Here is a 20,743-nt window from a genome sequence, read left to right on the forward strand (position 1 = left end):
GATGGGTAAACCTTTAAGTTTGACCTTGTCCGAAAGAGGGTTTTCACCCTCCATGAGGCGTTGATAGAGGCGGAGAGCTTTATTAAGGATGGGTCCAACCATCATTCATACTCTAAGAAGTCTAACAAACAAAAAGAGAGTCGGTCTTCTTAGCCAGCTTAGAAAGCTGAAGAGAGCAAAAAGAGAAAAGAAGTCAGGTCGGTGGATGAGCCTGATCAGTCGTCCAAAAGAAAAAAGAAAGAATTCAAACCGTACATCCCGAGGTACGAGTATAATAAAGACAGCTTTTCCATCCTCATGGAGATAAAGGACCGGCTGACCGTTGAAAAGCCGAATCCAATGAAGTGTTCCGTCTAGTCATGGAACAAAAATAAAAACTGTCACTTCCATGAAGAAGTCGGCCATGACACCAACGACTGCTATAGCCTCAAGCGAACGTTGGACCGTCTGGTTGACAAGGGGGTGCTAAAATCTTATGTCTTGAAATCCAAAGCGACTGAAAAGACGAATCCGGGACAGTCGTCCAAGACTGTCAAACCTGCTAGTAGTTCGGACACTGACAAGGAGCCGGTCTACACCATAGCAGGAAATTTTGCAAGTGGTGGCCAGGCCATCCGAGCACCAAGGATCATCTGAAGATATGATCCATTCTGTTGATGATGGATAGTCGTCTGCTAGTGGTACTTTCCTAGACGTCCTCATCATTGAGAAGGATTGGGGCAAATTCCGCCGACCGCATGATGACCCAATCGTCATTGAATGTAAGGTCGCCAACCAACTGGTTGGTCAGATCCTTGTAGACACTAGTAGCTCCTTTGACCTCATTAGCTACAAGTGTCTGTCCAAGCTGAATTACAAGCTGGACAATCTTTGAGGCATCGCTAACCATCTTATTGGTTTCGAAGGAGGGGTTGTGCACCTAGTCGGACAAATTGACTTACCCATCCGGCTGGGGTAGAAAGGAAAACGGCGGCATATGTTGGGTTTCGATGAGTCCGACTCACTCTGGAAATAACACCCGAGCCCAAGAACAAACTCACAATTAATATAACAAAATGCATAAATAACAAGAATAAAGAAAAGAGTAAATTACTCTTGTAGCATGCTTCGCTCAACAAGATGAAGCTCTTACTTGAGAAATCCGAGCTTCACAAAGGGCGAGGACCTCTGAAGAAGTCCATCTACAACGCAACCCGACCGGTTTACTACATGGAGGTTAGCCAAGTCCGACCAAAAAGACTACTCGAGTAATTAATGAGCTTAAAGGTTTTCTCTCAAGTGGAGATGCCTAACTAAGCTCTTACTCAAGTGAGTTTCCCAAAATCCCAAGGGGTATATTTATAGGGAAACTCAAGTGAGAAATCCAATCTCCCATCAATGGGGGAGAGTTGGTAAAACCAATTTTCTCCTTTTATTTTTAGTTAAAAAACAAAAGAAAATAGCCAAATAATAATTAATCAACAAGTGGCACTCAAAGGAGGGAAGGTTAGGTAAGGACCACAAGGGGAGGGGACCAAGCCTTCCTCCCAAGCTTCCCCTTTTTTTCGGCTGCCTTCTCAATGCGCCACGTGGCACCCCAGCATTGGGGACCAAGGCACGCCAAGCTGGCGGCCTAGTATTAGGTTGGGTTGTTGGCTGGTGCACGCTTCGATGCTGCTACTGCCCTTGGCGCACCAAGCCACGCACGCTTGCGGGCTGCTGGCCAAGGTGTGCGCGCCTGGCTACTGGCATGCTAGCACGCTGCTAGCTGCTAGGCGCTGCTAGCATGGGGCGCACCAAGCACGCAGATACGCGCAGCATGCCCGCACCAATGCAGGCTGCTACTTGCGTCCGTGCGGCTGGTGCTGCTAACATCAAAACGGACTAGTACTCAAACAAGAGAACTCACAATACTCATGGTCAAGGAAAGAGGTTCTGATAGCGATAATGAGAAGTATACTTATGAGGATTTTTAAATCTCTTAAAATATTTTCATAGGTCAATCAAGTATGGTTCTAAACCAATACCTGTGCAAATGATTTATGGCAATCATGTCCTTGTAGCACAAGAAACGGTGCTATAAATCAAACTACACACTAATCTCAAGCGGTCATTAAGCGTCCATCATTTAAATGACCTCGATTAGGGATAATTTTCGATTATAATATTCAATGTTCACTTAATAGGTGTTTCTTTATCCAAGACTGGTCTTGATACCCTATTTTGAATATTCTCAGAATCAAATGGACTCAATATTTAATCCTAAACCACAATTAAATAGAAACGAAGTGATAAAATTGCATGATATTAAATTACTCCAAAATTGAATGGTTCATCTTAGTGTCTTACATTAAAATGTTCAAAATTTAATTAAAACACTAAACAGGGAAATCAAAGACAATCTCCAACGTGCCTGATTCCCATTGCCTCAACGTGCTTATTGTGCTTCACTTGAGGCAGAGGTTTAGTAAGTGGATCGGCTACATTGTCATCCGTTCCAACTTTACAAATTTTGATTTCACCCTCTGATTTCCATTCTCTTTTCATGTGAAATCACTGCTTGACATGTTTGACCTTCTGATGTTCCCTTGGGTCTCTGGCCTAAGAAATAGCTCCATTGTGGTCGCAATAGAGGGCTATTGGACCCTTGATAGAGGGTACAACATCAAGTTCACCAACGAACTTACGAATCCAAACTGCCTCCTTAGGCATTTCAGCAGATGCAAAGTATTCGGCTTCAGTTGTAGAATCTGCAGTTGTGCTCTGATTGGCACTCTTCCAACCCAACGCTCCTCCATTAAGACAGAACACATATCTAGACTGTGATTTGAAATCGTCTCTGTCTGTTTGGAAGCTTGTGTCGGTATAACCTTCAACAACTAATTTTTCTGAGCCACCATATACCAGGAATTTATCCTTATTCCTTTTCAGGTACTTTAGGATATTCTTGGCTGCAGTCCAATGAGCCTCTCCTGGGTCTGATTGGTATCGGTTTGTAGCACTCAAGGCATACGATACATCTGGCCTAGTACATATCATGGCATACATGATCGATCCAATTAGCGAAGCATATGGAATCTCATTCATCCTTTCTCGCTCATCAGGTGTCTTCGGACACTGCTTCTTGCTCAAGGTTATGCCATGTCACATGGGCAAGTGACCTCTCTTCGCCCCTTCCATCCTGAATCCTGCCAGTAACTTATCAATATAAGTACTCTAGGTCAATCCAATCATCGTCTTAGATCTATCCCTATAGATCTTGATGCCCAATATGTACTGAGCCTCTCCCAAGTCTTTCATTGAAAAACACTTTCCAAGCCAGGCCTTTACAAACTCTAACATCGGAATACTATTCCCAATGAGCAATATGTCATCAACATATAAGACTAGGAAGGCGATGTCACTCCCACTGACCTTCTTGTAAACACAAGATTCATCTGGATTCTTTATAAAACCAAACTTACTAATGATGAGCGTCGTTTATGGCGCTCAATAGAGTAGCTTTTAATTTCTTTTTCTATATTTTCTTGCTTTATTTTCATATAATCTTTCTAGTTTTCTTTTATTTTCCGTCTTTATAACTCATTTTGGTTTTTCATTCACTTTTATGAGTTTTTCATGATTTTTGTTCTTATTTAGCTATTTTAGTTTAGTTTCTATTCATTTTGCTTTCTCTCTTACTTTTACTTGAATTTTTGTTAGTGAAGTTTCAAAGTTTTATTTGTTGCGCTCTCACAGTAGCTCCCTCATTGATTCTAGGTCATGAAAGCGCGAATATTTGAAGATCAAGGGGTGCCTCTCTCACGGGCATCATCATGAGAGTGCCGACGATAGGGATTCACGAGAGCGCTGAGAGCATAGCTTCGCACAAGGATCTATGGACGAGCAAGAGGAGCCGTGCACGCCGCAACACCACAACAGGGGTGCGTGCACACGGCCTTGCTCCGAACCTCTTCGCTCGATTTACTTCCTTTTCCTTGACTTTTCCTTTTTTAGGTGATGACGATTTCACATGTACGTGAGATTTATTTCCAGATTTAGTAGAGAGAGAAAGTAGTGAGAGAAAATTTAGATTACTTGTTTTGTACTTCAAATTACATCTTTTAGCTTGGATTTCATCTTCAATTAATGAAAATTAGTAAGAATTTCTTTCTTTGAATTTACTTTTGCTTGATCTTTCCTTTAATTCTTGAATGTTTGATTTGATTGTTGATCTTTGGTTTGAGAATTCGTTGAATTTGATTTTCTCTTTGATTAAGCTTGAAATGATGTTTGTAATTCAATTTGCTTTGTTTTTCAATTCCATTATGATTTGTGAGTAGATTAGTAGTTAGGGAGAAGGGGAGGCATGCTTGATTGAAGATTTTTGCTAGTTGATGATTCATCGATGATTAAATTGTTGCAATTAAATTGGTTGACATAGTTGTGAATGTGATTAATTCGATTAGGAGTGATCAACCTAGATGATTAATCTAGATTGCATAGCAAATTTCAATGACATGAACCCTTGTTTTGAGAATTACTTTAATTGTTTGAATTTGATTGCGATTTTCCTTGTTAGTCATTCATAGTGAACACTAGCTTGACTTATAGGAGATAGCTCTTTAATTCTATTAATTGCAACTATTGTTTGTCCTTTGCAACGTTTGAATCAATTGAGTTCTTCATCGATTGGCATAGTCATTGAGCTTACATGTGGAACCTTAATCCCTAGTGTTTAGCGTATTGATTTTCTTGACTTGATTAGTTAATTTGAGAACTTACTTATAATTCAATTCAATTCACCTCTCATTCTTCGAAGTGGCTTGACCATAGGCTATAGCATTCTCCCTCTCATTCCTTGTGGTTCGACTAGCACTTGTTCCAATACTAGGAATAAGATTGACTTTCTTAATTGTTTGATTGGTGATGCTTTAGATTTCAACGACCTAGATAACCACACGTCAAAATGGCGCCGTTGCCGGGGAATGATATTGGTGCTTTGTTATAGTTGTTGAGTCTACTTCATTTTTAATCGGAAAATACAAAAAGATTTTTCTCTTTTTGGCTAGATTTGTAGCCGTGTTACAAATTATTTCTTTTGAGATTGTATGCGTAGAGCACGTGGTCGTTCACTAGTGCCATTTGATCTGGAAATTGAGAGGACAATTTTAAGGATAAGATTTGCTAGACGTTCTTTGAGTTCTAGCCCTCCAAGTGAAGATGAACCACATCAAGAAGAACAAGCAAGGATGGGAGAAAGTCCAAGGGTGTCATTGAAGGAATTGGGGATTCCGGGTGCATATAGGTTTGAAAGTGGGATTGCTCCACCTACAACACCGACAAATGATTTCGAAATAAGGCCGGCATTGATCACTTTAATAGAGAGGCGACAATTTAGTGGGGCTAAACATGAAAGATCACTAAACCATCTCAAAGAGTTCGAAAAATATTGCAACACTATCAAAGTGAATGGAATTTTCCAAGAATTCATCCACCTCAAGCTTTTTCCCTTTTCTCTCATAGGGCGTGCCTTGGAATGGTGTACAAGGAGGTCAAACTCAATTCTCTAAGGACATGGGACAAAATGACCAAGGAATTTCTATCCCGTTTCTACCCACAAAAGAAAACGGCGGAGGCTAGAGCTTTGATTCAAGGTTTCAAGAAAAAGTCTAGTGAAACCCTCTATGAAGCATGGGAGAGGTACAAGGAGTATCAAAGAGAATTTCCTCACCACGGAATTCCTACTTACCAAATTATTCAAATCTTCTATGGTGGCCTAATTCCTCAAGGAAAGTCGTGTCTTGATGGAGGAGCCGAAGGTCCCATCATGAATAAAACGGAAGAGGAAGTGGTAGACATAATTGAAGACGTAGTGAGGCACTATAGAGATTGGCAAGATGGTGAGAGGGATTAAACTAGCAAGAGTAGCTCTTCGGCGTACTCGGTTGATCATCTTAATGCCATAAACAACTTGTCCTCACAAATAACAAACTTGGGGAAGGAAATGTCCGCTATTAAGGCAAAGTTGGAAAGTGCTACCTCCCAAGTTTCAATCTTTCCTCCCAATTTAAGGGGAGAGGTATGTCTTCTAACCCTCAACCCTTCCCCTCTTCTAGTAACATGCCTAGTGGTTGCTTGTTTTGTGATGTTTGTGGATCGTATGATCATGATGCTTCTAATTGCCCTCATGCATGTATGGATGTTTGTGATGATCAAGATGTATGTGTGAATGACCATGTGAACTATGTGTCAAACAATAATGATTCTAGGTTTGAGAATTAAAGAGGTTAATGGAATAGGAATTACAACAACCATTGAAATTTTGACAACTATAACCAAGGTGGTGGTTATAGGAACCAAAACTCCCGAGGTAACTATGACAACCAAGGTTATAGTGGCCAAAATCAAAACCAAAATTATGGTAATCATAACCAAGGTTATGGTAACCATAATTAGGGTTATGGTTAAAATTAAAGTAGAGGTAATTGGAACAATAAAAATAGGGGAAATTTTCAAAACAATGTTCAAAGGGGTTCCCCTCCTGGATTTGCCCCAAAGATCCAAATTGATAATTCCTATGTTCAACCCTTTTATTCCTCTAGGACTAACTTGGAGGAAATCATTGGGAACCAAAACAAGTTGTTGAACACCTACATGGCGGTGAGTGATAAGAAGTTTAATGAAATGATGACACACAATAAGATGCTTGAAAACCAAATTTCTCAACTTGCCAATGCTTTGAAAGACCATGCAAGCCCTTCTTCTTTAACTTTTCAAGGCCTAGAGCCTTAGAGACCCGTTAATGCCATAGTCACAAGAAGTGGTAGGGTGCTTGAGGAGAGTTTGCCTAGCAAGAGTAAGAGTAAGGGGGGTGCCAAGGAGGTTTTAGTTGAGGATGAGGGAGATGGTGAATCTTTGAGTGAAGTGATGGTAGAGCCACCTAAGGAGGTAAAGGAAGAGAGAGAAGTTGTAAAACCCAAGATTCCTTATCCACAAAGATTCTTGAGACACAAGTTGGATGAACAATTTGGAAGATTTATTGATATGCTAAACAACTTCCTCTTTCTCTACCATTTACCGCTGTTGTCACCCAAATGCCGAATTATGCAAAATTCCTTAAAGACATTTTGAACGGTAGGAGGACTTGTTATGTTGTGGAGACGGTGAACTTGACCGAGAATTATAGTGCAATCATAATGCACAAGATGCCACCTAAGCTAAAAGATCCCGGAAACTTTTCCATCCCTTGTGCTATTTACAAAATGCAAATCGATAATGCCTTATGTGACCTAGGAGCTAGTGTTAGCCTTATGCCATATTTGGTGTACCAAAGAGTTGAACTAGGGGAACTCTTGCCTACCAACACTACTTTGTAATTGGCCGATAGGTCAATCAAGTTTCCTAAGGGTAAGGTGGAGGATGTCCTTTTGAGGGTTGGCAAATTTGTTATTCCAGTGGATTTTGTGGTACTTGAGATGGACGAAGATTCTAGCATTCCTATCATTCTAGGTAAACCCTTTCTCGCTACTTCGGGTGCTACGACCAATGTCAAGAGTGCTAAAATTTCACTTAAAGTAGGAGATGAGGTGATAGAATTTGACTTGAATGATAGTATGAAGTATCCAAGTTCTTCCTTGGGGAATTGTATGATGATTAACTCTCTTGATCATGTTGTGTCTTCTTGCATGAGCAATTGCTCACCTCTAATCATGCTCTTGAGAATATTTTGTTGAATAAGGAAAAGATAGGTGTTCCTAACAAAGAGATAGCTTTGTATGAAGATTTGCTCAATGGAAGCCTTGAAGATTTTTATGAGAAAATGAATGTGCATGAACATCACTAGCCAAGAAGCATTGCAAGCGGCTACAACAAAGGAAGGTAAAGGTGTCCCCATGGTTGAGCTCAAACCTCTTCCGTCACACCTTAGGTATGAATTCTTAGTCCCTAACTCGACTTTTCCCGTGATTGTTAGTTCCTCATTAAGTGAGAGCCAAGCCCAAAAGTTGTCTGGTGTATTGAGAAAGCACTAATGTGCTTTGGGCTATACCATTGATGACCTCAAGGGTATTAGTCCCGCATTATGCATGCACCACATCACTCTTGAGGATAATGCCTCACCAAGCATTGAAAGACAACGAAAACTTCTCCCTCAAATGGGGGAAGTGATCAACAAGGAAATCACCAAGCTATTGGATACGGGAATCATATTCCCCATCTCTAGCTCAAGGTGGGTTTCCCCGGTCCACGTTATCCCAAAGAAAGGAGGCATGACCGTTGTGGAGAATGAGAAAGGTGAGCTCATTCCTACAAGGACGGTCACAGGATGGAGGTTGTGTATAGATTATCGAGGTTTAAACACATCCACCAAAAAGGATCATTTCCCCCTTCCCTTCATTGATTAAATGCTTGAAAGACTAACAAGGCATAAGTACTATTGTTTTCTTGATGGTTATTTCGGTTTCTTTTAAATTCCTATTCACCCAGATGACCAAGAAAAAACAACTTTTACTTGCCCATATGAAACCTTTTCTTATAGGAGAATGCCATTCGGGCTTTGCAAAGCCCCCGCCACCTTCCAACGGTGTATGATGAGCATATTTGGAGATATGTTGGAAGAGAAAATAGAAGTGTTTATGGATGATTTTTCAGTGGGAGGTGTTTCATTTGAGGCTTGCCTTGAGAACCTTGAAAAGTGTTTGGTTCGGTGTGAGAAAGTGAATCTAGTCTTGAAATGGGAGCAATGTCACTTTATGGTTGAGGAAAGCATTGTCCTTGGTCATAAGATCTCCTACAAAGGAATTGAGGTGGACCAAGCGAAGATTGGAGTCATTGAAAAGCTACCACCTCCGGTCAATGTAAAAGGTGTGAGGTCTTTCTTGGGGCATGCCGGGTTTTATAGGAGATTCATCAAGGATTTCTCTCTAATTGCTAAGCCCCTCAATGATCTTCTTCAAAAGGATGTTGAGTTCGTGTTTGATTATAGATGCTTGAAAGCGTTCAACAAGTTGAAGAAAGCCTTGATTTCTACCCCAATAGTCCAAGCCCCGAGATGGGATTTACCTTTTGAATTGATGTGTGCTACTAGTGATACGACTATTGGAGGTTTTTTGGGTCAAAGGGTTGATAAGAAGCTCCATGTCATCTATTATATGTCAAAAACTCTCAATGGAGCTCAACGAAACTACACAAAAACGGAAAAGGAGTTTTCGGCAATTGTGCATGCTTTTGAGAAATTTCGTTGTTATTTGTTGGGTTCTAAGTCCATTGTTCTCACAGATCATGCGACTCTCAAATATCTCTTTTTTAAGAAGGAAACAAAACCTAGATTGCTTCGATGGGTGCTTGAACTTCAAACCTTTGAATTGAAGTTAGAGACAAGAATGGGGCGGAGAATGTTGTGGCGGATCATCTCTCTTGCCTTGAGGCTCCCAAGTCTAAGATGATGGTTCCCCTATTGAAGATAGGATGCTTAATGATTTATTATAAGCCATTGATGTGAAGAAACTCCCTTGGTTCGCCTATTTGGTTAATTTTCTAGCATGTGGGGAGTTTCCACCTTCATTTTCGAAGAATCAAAGAAAGAAGCTCAAGAGAGAAGCTCGACACTATTTGTGGGATGACCCGATTTTGTATAGGCGAGGAGTTGATGGTTTGCTTCGTCGTTGCATTCCAAGTGAAGAAGTGCCGAATGTCTTTAAGATGTGCCACTTATATCTTAGTGGTGGTCACATGGGAGTTTCCAAAATCGCTTCAAAAATTCTCCAAAGTGGTTTATGGTTGCCGCATCTTTTTAAGGACACTTGGGGTTTTATCAAGTCTTATGATAGATGCCAAAGGACCGGAAACATTTCAAAGAGAAATGAGATGCCTCAACAACCCATCCTTGAGTTGGAGATTTTCGATGTATGGGGCATTGACTTCATGGGACCATTCCCTTCTTATTTTGGAAACCAATACATCCTTGTGGCGGTCGATTATGTTTCCAAATGGGTTGAGGCCATTTCCTCCCCTACAAATGACCACAAGGTGGTGATGAAGCTATTAAAAAAGATCATCTTTCCGAGATTCGGTGTGCCCAAGGCGGCAATAAGTGACAATGGATCGCATTTTGTACATAATGCTTTCCAAAAGTTATTGAGAAAGCATGACATTCATCAACGTTTCGACCTTCCCTACAACCCTCAAACTAGTGGACAAGTTGAGGTGTCCAACCGTCAAATAAAGTTGATCCTTGAGAAGAAGGTTGCTAGGAATAGGAAAGATTAGGCGGACAAATTAGATGATGATTTATGGGCATATTGAACGGCTTTCAAGACTCCCATAGGCACCACTCCATACCGTCTTGTTTATGGAAAATCTTGAAATCTTCCGATGGAGCTTGAGCACCGCGCTCATTGGGTAATCAAGAAAATCAATTTTTTTTGGCGAGTGCGGGAGAGCAAATGTGGTTGGATCTTCATGAATTAGAAGAACTTAGGCTTGATGCTTATGATTGTGCAAGTACCTACAAAGCTCGATCTAAGGATGCTCATGACAAAATTATTGAGGAAAAGGAGTTTTGTGTTGGTGAAAGTTCTTCTGTATAATTCTAAGATGAAGTTGTTCCTCGGAATGCTCATGTCAAGGTGGAGTGGTCCTTATTTGGTTCAAGGTGTCTTTCCAAATGCTGTTGTGGAAGTTTTTATGTGGATTCATAATCTCCGTTCAAGGTCAATGGCCATCGACTCAAGAAGTATTTTGATGGTGCTTTCGTTGGTCTAGTTCACAAAATGATTCTCCGTCAACCACCTTGATAGGTGGAGAACGTCGAGCTATGACGTTAAACAAGCGCTTCTCGAGAGGCAACCCGGTTTTCTAACCCTTTCTTTTAATTTTTCAATCTTTTTATTTCTTTTTTTTTGAGAAATTTTCTTCTCTTTCTTTGTTTTCTTGATTTTAGGTACCTTGGGATTGAGTTGATTAAGATTTCTAACAATTTTGGTGTCAATTGAAGGTATCAAGAGGTTAGAGTTGAATTAGAGTGAAGATGAGATTAATGTGCAAGAGCGCTCTCATGGCTTCTCTTTCATGAATTTTAATCATGAACAAGTGATATTTGAGAAAATTGAGTGATTTTTGGTCTGTCCCTCTCGTGGGTGTCACTCGATCTTGACGCTCAAGAGCGTAGCGAGAGCACCGCACACACGAGCACTAACCAATGCGCGCAACGCCCCAATAGCCGGCTGCTCGTGCGCACGCATAACTGGGTGTGCGCGCACGCACGAGCCTTGCACCCCCCCCCCCCCGCTTTTCGTGCCTTTAGCAGCCCCCCTCATTCTCTCTCCCTGATTTTCTCTTCCTTTCTTCTCCTCCACTTTACTTCTTCTTCCTCTTAACAATTCTTCACAAAATCATCATATAATATCATTTTAATTCATCATGTCACAAATTACAACAACAAAAACACAATTTTACACTCGAAATTTCCGAAATTTCGAGCTCAAATATTCGAATTTTGGGTCCTTGGATTTTCGAATTTTGGGTGTTCAAATTGGGGTTTGGAACTTGCATCTTGGTGTTCTAATTAGTATATAATCTTCAATTATTCCATTTTCTAATCATCTTCTTCCTTATTTTTTAAGCTTGAAACCCTTTATTGGGTTTAATGGTAGAACTCCATTGTTGGTTCTTTTTGCTTGTATTTTGTGTTGTATGATGTTATTTGATGATACTTTGAAGCTTTTTCATGATGAAATTGTTTACTTTGCTTGAATTCTTAAAATCACCATTGTTGGTCATCTTTCTCTCTCATGGGTATTGTTCATAATAGCTTTGTTTCTTTTATTATTCAATGTTTTTGGATTATTTTGCCTATGATGATTCATGATTTTGGTCTTTCATGACATACTTTTTCCTTTGATTAATGATTAGTTGCTTCTTATTTCTCATTGAATATTTCTACGGTTGCTACTATATTCATGGCATTAGTTCATTGTGACCAATTCTTGTTTCATTCATGATTGGATTATCTTTTTGCTTGAAAATTCTTGAGCAATTCTCTATGATTATTTGGTGATGATTTTATCTCTTATGCTCTTTTGTGTTTGAGCCAATTTCTTGATGAATTTCTCATGCTTGGCCTTTCTTCTTAAAGATTAGCCCTATTCGTCGAAAGAAAAGGGCTAGAACAAGCACAAGCAAATCCCGGCATGTTGTTTTACCTCCTACCGAGGTGGTTGAAACATATGGCATTGAATTCTCTAAGGAACTCCATTGGGATAGATTCATCCAATTGACAAAGAGGAAGCTTAAATCCACCCGCTTTTATGATCAAGCGACTACAAAATTGCTTTGAATTGATGAAGGTGTTCGTCTACTTGCCAAGAATTTAGGCCTTTTGGTGTTTTTGGACTTGCATGCGCCCACTTATGCTAAAGTAACATATGAATTTCTTTTGTCCCTTGAAGTGATTCGTGAGACTAATGGTGATTATTTAAGGACATTGACTTTCCAACTGTTTAATAATGACCATCGAATTTGGGAATCCCAAGTTGGTGTATTTTAAGCTAGGGGGTGTTTTATGTTGTGTGTGTGCCTCACCGTTTTCCCCTTCGCTTTTTGATCGAGAGTTAGATAGTGTCGTTGGGACTACTACCCCTAATCAAATTAGAAATTTATAAAACCTAAACTACCCTAATACAAGTATAGGGGTAAGTAAAGGGTCGAACCCAAAAGGACTAAGTGCATCAATCTATGCTAATTAGACTACTAGGAAAGCTTGTGAGGTAAAGAGAGGTTCAACTTAACACTACTAAGAGAAAACAACTAAAACTAGGGAAAGTGGAATCCAATTACATCAATGCATTCACCAACATCAAACAATTAGATGAAAATGACCTCGATTAGGAACAATTAACACATTTAACTCACTCTCGCACAATTAAGCATGTTAATTATCCTACTAAACTAATTCACTCTCGTGCAACTAGCCTAGCAAAGGTATGGAAGAATTTAGGGCTCTCAACCAACTCACTCTCGCGCAATTGATTGAATATACAATTAAGAACATAGAATCAATTAGCTAGAAAGATTCTAATCCATAAAAGCATCATCCATACACATTAATCAAGAAACAATTTCATACTAACCACAATCAATCATTAAATTAATTAACATCACCTTCATCTATTTCCCTAGAACAAAACCTAAGCTAACATAATGAACAAAAACATGGAAAACAAGGTAAAAAAATAATAAAAGCAAGAATCAAATAACTAAACTAATTAATCTAATCAAAACAACAAATAAATAAGCAAAAACAATAATAAATGAAAGCAATAAAGGTGAGAGAAAGTTAGGAAGACTCATTGAATTTATGAGAGGAAAAATCCACAAAATGCTTCTTCAAAATCCTAAAAACTCCATGAAAAATCCAAGCTTTCTCTCTCTAAAATACTCCTAAACTAGAGAGAGAAACTCCTCATCTAACCCTAAGAGAGAGAAGCTCTCCTAAACTAACTAAGAAAATACCATAATAGATCCCCCGTACAAAACAAGCCCCGCAATATATAAAGAATCACGCATAAACGCAGAACAGGACCTGTGTGCGGCCGCGCAAGGATCTGTGCGCCCGCGCATGGTAGTTGTGCGCCCTCGCAGCGGCCTGCGCTCCCTCGCAGCAGCCTGCGCGCCCGCGTAATGTAGCTGCGCGCCCGCGCATTTGTGGGTTGCGCGGCTTGTGCTTGGGTCTGTGCGCCTGTGTTGTTGGCTGCACGCCCGCGCCGTGTGGGTGTGCGCCCGCGCACATGTCGCGCACAGGCCGCGCAAAACTTTCTGCCTCGATTCTGCAATTTCGCCTGTTTTGCGTGGGTTCTCACAGGGCTGCGCGCCCGTACATTATGCGCGCCCTTGCACCTTGCTTTCTTCGATTCTTCTGTCATGCTTCCTTGGCTTCTTCTTTGCAATCCAAGACTTCAAATACCTAAGCACAAACACCAAGGGAAGCAATAAGGTATAGGAAACGGTGCAAACATGCAATGAAGGCAAGCATTCAAGAATATACGCGATTTCATTTAAAACAGATCGAGACATGTATGCATGCATTATTTGAACAAAACAACTACAAAACACCCTAAGACAAGCTAAAACAAGGCATAAACACTATCCTAGGAGTGACATAAATGTCACTCATCAAATTATTGGATAAACTAATAACTAATAAAAAAAAAGCAAAATTACTCAAAATAAAGATAAAAGACGAGAATAATAAAATAATAGAAATAAAGGATAAAAGGGTGAAATTATTGGAAAATACGCCGGAAAACGACTCAATAAACACCCTAAAAGTGACATAAAAGTCACTTATCAAACTCCCCCAAGCTTACCTTTTGCTCGTCCTCGAGCAAATTAACATGAAACACGGGAGAAGGAGAATGATTTATTCAAGCAAAGCTAGAACACTGAAGGAGACAAGAATGTATACTAACTCACTTTCGTAGGAATCACGGTCACTTTTAGCAACTAATGACAAGCCCTTTAAACCCCTAGATCGCCCTAGAGGACGAGTGTGCTCTCGTGAGGCTGTCCTAAGAGTTTAACCCACAACTCTAGACAAAAACCAAGGCACGACAATAAAAAGAAAAGAAAAAGAAACATAAAAAGAGAAAGCAAGACACAAATTAATATATGGACAAGAGATAGGAACAAGCACCAATGAATGCAAGCCTTTCTAAATAGACAAATGTATGCACGTTCCAAGATGTCAATGGTTGATTGAAACATAACATATGCTAAGCATAGAGAACTAATGAGGACTCAATCCACCCTAGCCCCAACCAATCGGGCCGCGTTCTCTGCACTAGCTTCAAATCAACCCTTCAGCTAGCTTTTCATGATTCCACGAAGGAACCGGAAAAAGATAAAGAAATGAAAAACTTTGAGAAGGTAATCCTGACATCTCAACTATGCATACTCTCTCCATAGGTTTGAAATCTATCTCCCTCGACCGTTCTTTGACCTAACCCCACTAAAGTCTAAGGGTCTTTTATTGGTTGTAACGTAAGGCTAAGGGTTAAGGCGGGGTAAAAATTTGAAAATTTTGGTGATATTTCCTAAGTGAAGCAAAAGAGTGGCCTACTCTCAAAACAAACTCAAGAAGTCACAAAATATCAAACAAAAATACCAATAATTCCATCTCCCCCAAGCTTACTCAACACTAACACACAATATATACAAAAAAATGAAGGAACGCTCCCCCCCAAGCTTGAACGAAGCATTGTCCCCAATGCTTAAACAACGGAAGAAAACGAAACCAAACTAAAATATATTTGTGTTTTTTTTTTGTGTCCTTGCCTTTTTTAATTCATGGACGCCTTTTTCTTGAAACTTCATTTGATTTTCTTAAATTGCATCTTTCTTCTCAAACTTTTTTGCATATTCTTTTCAAGCTCAACTTTCAAGACCTTACTTCAACCAATTCACAAAGTTTTCTTGCTCATGATCAACACACAAAAAAAAAAAAAAAACTCAAACCTCACATGCCAATGCTTCACTAACTAAGAGGGTTGGTAAACATAGGCCATTAGGTTTGTAACGTGGTTTAAACAAGAGCGGGAAACATTAGGCTCAAATTGGTTAATAAGTAGGTTGATGCAAAATAGAAAACCAAATTTGTAACAAAATAAAAAGAAGATAAAGAAAAATGAGAAAATGTGCCCTTTTCCTCCCCTAGAGTGGCTCGGTCACGATCTTGGGAGCTAGAGGTCAAAACAAGGATTAAGACATGCATAGCCAAGGATCCTAAATTGCCGCTCAACAAGGTGATGAAGGCTAGAACAAATGAAGCTCACAAGGGATTATAACCAAACAAATACCAACAAAGGGTTTCAAAGCCACTATAGAGAGCAACTCCTTCTTACCACATTCCCGTGAACTAAGGCTTCATGGACCCCTAAAAGTTCTTAACCCGACTACCTTAGCATATAGTATCCTAGAGTCAACCAAAGACACTCTCAGACTGTGCATACATTTACCACTTAGGAAGAAAAACATTCAAGAATGCAATTCCAAAACAAAATGTCCAAAATAAGAACAAACAAAACACATTTTGCCAAATACCTTGAAAGTAAACAAAAATCTTTTTGGACTTTTCAAAATATAAGAAAAGACATGGAAATGCATATACAAAGGTGCATGGCATATATGAATCAACATTCTACCCAAGAATGATAGAATACCCTCCCCCAAGCTTGAATTAGACAATATACTCAAACATAAACCAAATAATCCATGGGAGGGGAAAAGAAAGAAATCAACCCAACAAACCAACACATGTCCAACGAGTCACCAACCATTAGAGAAAGAGCTAGGAAAGATATTACCGGATATTGGTGGGTGTAAATACCCGCAAATGAACCAACCTTTCAAAGCCAATTTCCTTTTGAATTGAATCTCGATTTCCATATGCTAGCAAAAATAGGTATTAAACTTCCTTGATTCTTGATCCAAACTAATACATAAGTGTATATCAAGTCATGTACCTAGAAAAAGGCACACAAACATTTCCATGAGAGAAAATCTAATCTAAAAAGAAAAGAAAATGAAAGCAATAAAAACCTCGGGTTACTTCCCGAGAAAGGCTTGTTTAACGTCCAAGCGAGACCGCTGTAGTAAATAATATTGCAACAAACGCAAGAGCTTATCAAATGCACTACTACACATTTCATATGATAACAAGTAGGCAAATGACGGAAGGAGGACGTGCAACAAGATTATTGCACTTAAGTGAGGAGGGAGATGCCAAAAGAAAGAAGAAAAATCAAAAGAAGAATCAAGAAAATAAGAAGAGAAAGAAGAAGAAAAATAATGCAAACTCTCCTTAAAATATTTTTGGGTGGCATAACACCCATTTCCTCAACAATGGGAGGATGAGAAGGAAGAGTCTCAACAAAGAAGAGAGGCTCCTCAATAGGCTTTAAGATAAAAGAGGGGAGGAACATAGGATAGTAGGGGATATGGTCAAATTTCGTTGAGAAAGGGACATGAGGAAGGGGAGGAGAAACAATGGTCTCACAAAGCCTTACATCAATGCATTCAACAACATCAAACAATTAGATGAAAATGACCTCGATTAGGAACAATTAACACATTTAACTCACTCTCGCACAATTAAGCATGTTAATTATCCTACTAAACTAATTCACTCTCGTGCAACTAGCCTAGCAAAGGTATGGAAGAATTTAGGGTTCTCAACAAACTCACTCTCGCGCAATTGATTGAATATACAATTAAGAACATAGAATCAATTAGCTAGAAAGATTCTAATCCATAAAAGCATCATCCATACACAATAATCAAGAAACAATTTCATACTAACCACAATCAATCATTAAATTAATTAACATAACTTTCATCCATTTCCCTAGAACAAAACCTAAGCTAACATAATGAACAAAAACATGGAAAACAAGGTAAAATAATAATAAAAGCAAGAATCAAATAACTAAACTAATTTATCTACTCAAACCAACAAATAAATAAGCAAAAACAATAATAAATGAAAGCAATAAAGGTGAGAGAAAGTTAGGAAGACTCATTGAATTTATGAGAGGAAAAATCCACAAAATGCTTCTTCAAAATCCCAAAAACTCCATGAAAAATCCAAGCTTTCTCTCTCTAAACTACTCCTAGACTAGAGAGAGAAACTCCTCATCTAACCCTAAGAGAAAGAAGCTCTCCTAAACTAACTAAGAAAATAGCATAATAGATCCCCCGTAAAAAACAAGCCCCGCAATATATAAAGAATCGCGCATAAACGCAGAATAGGACCCGCTGTGCGCCAGCGCAAGGATCTGTGCTCCCGCGCATGGTAGTTGTGCGCCCGCGCGTGCGCCCTCGCAGCGGCCTGCGCTCCCTTGCAGCAGCCTGCGCCCGCGCAATGTAGCTACGCGCCCGCGCATTTGTGGGTTGCGCGGCTTGTGCTTGGATCTGTGCGCCTGTGTTGCTGGCTGCGCGCCCGCGCGGTGTGGGTATGCGCCCGCGCACATGTCGCGCACAGGCTGCACAAAACTTTCTGCCTCAATTCTGCAATTTAGCCTGTTTTGCGCGGGTTCTCACGGGGCTGCGCGCTCGCACATTATGCACGCCCTTGCACCTTGCTTTCTTCGATTCTTCTGTCATGCTTCCTTGGCTTCTTCTTTGCAATCCAAGACTTCAAATACCTAAGCACAAACATCAAGGGAAGCAATAAGGTATAGGGAACGGTTCAAACATGCAATGAAGGCAAGCATTCAAGAATGTACGCGATTTCATTTAAAACACATCGAGACATGTATGCATGCATTATTTGAACAAAACAACTACAAAACACCCTAAGACAAGCTAAAACAAGGCATAAACACTATCCTAGGAGTGACATAAATGTCACTCATCAAATTATTGGATAAACTAATAACTAATAAAAAAAATCAAAAATACTCAAAATAAAGATAAAAGACGAGAATAATAAAATAATAGAAATAAAGGATAAAAGGGTGAAATTATTGGAAAATAAGCAAGAAAACGACTCAATAAACACCCTAAAAGTGACATAAAAGTCACTTATCACTTTTATGGTTCACTCTTGGTCTGCTTCCTGAGGATTGTCTATTTCATGCGTCCTAATTCTGTTATTATCGTGCATTACCGTATCCCTTATGGGTTACCTGTATCCCTTTTATTTCTTTCTTTTATTCACTCTAGAAGTTACTAACATTCTTTTGTGTAGATATTTCTCTTTCTTTTTCTTTATCTCTCACTTCTTAGGTCCTCAATGTGAGCATTCGAAACATAGAATTTGGTAACGAATTTCTTGTTATCGTACATGTTCTTTATTATCACTATCATTCGGTGTGATCTTTCTATTTTTTGCCTCTTTTTCTTTCCCTTTTGTATGCATAGTTTAGGTTTAGATTAGGAGAAGTTGAATGGTTCGAGGTTGCTTGCTTTTAACACCTTAGTGTGTTTGGGGTCATTGGCGCTGTAGCCGAATGACCATTTGTTTGTCTATTAGGATATTATGTGTTTGGCTTGCTTCCTTGTGATTTTCTATTCCTTCTTCATGTTCTTTATTTTCTTTCTTTTCTTTCTTTTCTTTTTCTTCTTTTTCCATTTTCTTTTTGTTTTGCTTATTCTTTTTGTTATCTTTTTCTCTTTTCTTTTCATTTCTTTTTTCATTTTGCAATCATAAAAATCAAAATTTGAAAAAAGAAAAGAAAAAAAAACAAAAACAACAAACTAAGTTTTAGAGGCATTGCTCTAATTTCTTCTTGTTTTTGCTTTTGCTTTGGATTTAGTACCACTTGGACTTGCATTTTTAGATATTACCCTTCCTAAAAGACAATGGTTCGCACGGTTTGAGAGTATCTTTGGTCGACTCTAGGATAGAGTATGCTAAGGTAGTATCTTTAGAACTTTTGGGACCATGAAGCCAGATTCTATTGTTTTTGAAAATTTGCAATTGCTCCCTTTTGGTGAATTTGAAACTAATATTGAGTTTTTGCTACAACCATGTGAGATTTCATTCTTTTCTAACCTTGTACATATCTTGCTTGAGCGGCGTATGGATCCTTGACTATTGTATGCTTTATCTGGAATTTGACCTTCATATCTTGAGATCGTGACCGAGCCATTTAGGAAGGACAAAGGCATCTTTTCGGGGTGGTAATTTTTCCTTTTCTAGGATAGTTTTCTATTCTTTGTTTTGGATTTTCATTTTCCTACTTGCTAACCATTTGAGCAATAAACCTTCTTTTAAAGCCATATCTTTAGATTTTGAGCCTTTTGTTTCATTTTTGTTTCCATCATTTGTTTTTGTGTAGCATTTGGTCTCTATTGTTGGAGTTTTGGTGGATGAGAATCATTGTTTGGTTTTTTTTTTTAATGAAAGTAAGTTTTTGTTGTAAATATTTTGTTAATAAAAAGCAAATGCAAATTTGAAAAAGCCGTCCATAGTTAAAAGAGGTGAGGACATGAAATAATGTGAAAACTGGAAAAATGAAAAAAAAAAAAGCAAAGCAAATTCAAAAGCTTTGGCAAAAATTGAAAAAAGTGAAAAATGAAAAATTCAAAAAAAATGTTTTGATGTAAGTGTCTTTCTCCCTAATTTAAAGCATTGAGGACAATGCTTTGTTCAAGCTTGGGGGTAGCGTTCTTACGCTTTTTGTGTATATGTTTGTGATTTTGGCTTTGAATAAGCTGGGGGTGTTGGTGTTTTTGTTTGGTGATTACTTGGTTTTGGTGTTGAAATTTGGCCAATCTTTGCTTCATAATTTAGGTATACCTCCAAATTTCAAATTTTAGCCTACCCTCACCCTTTTCGCCCATACATTACAACCCTTTCTAAGACCTTTTGACCTTTGTGGTTGAGTCACAAGTCGGTGGAGGGAGATGTAGGTCAAGCTTATAGAGCGGTATGCAACAACCGAGACGTCGAGTAGCCTCAAATCTCTTTCTTTTTCCGGTTCCTTCGACGAACCATTGAGATGCTCGCTAAAGGTAGATTTGAAGCTAATTGGGAGAATGTGCCAAAAATATTTTGAGATGAAAGTGAATTGTATCTTGATAGTTCTCTATGTTTAGCATGTTCTATGTTTCAATCAACCTAAGATATCTCGGAACGTGCCTATCCTTGTTTGTTTAGAAAGCTTGGTATCTACTTGTGTTTTGTTTATTTGCAAAAGTCCATTGTAAGAGCAGTTTTTCTTCCTTTTGGTTTTAACTTTCTCTTTTCTCCTTTTTTGTGCTTTGCCACATTTTACTTGGGAGT

The 20,743-nt window shown here is 39.1% G+C and overlaps 1 non-coding gene across 1 annotated transcript; it reads right to left on the bottom strand.

Annotated features, from left to right (window-relative positions):
• Positions 1-5,594: 5,594 nt before the first annotated feature.
• On the bottom strand, positions 5,595-5,700 carry LOC145573384 (small nucleolar RNA R71). Its single transcript, XR_014097427.1, has one exon. It is a non-coding gene; the product is annotated as a small nucleolar RNA R71 (small nucleolar RNA).
• Between the last annotated feature and the right edge of the window lie 15,043 nt (positions 5,701-20,743).

Source organism: Chenopodium album, chromosome 12 (assembly GCF_948465745.1).
Source record: "Chenopodium album chromosome 12, dcCheAlbu1.1, whole genome shotgun sequence".
Lineage (NCBI taxonomy): Eukaryota > Viridiplantae > Streptophyta > Magnoliopsida > Caryophyllales > Amaranthaceae > Chenopodium > Chenopodium album.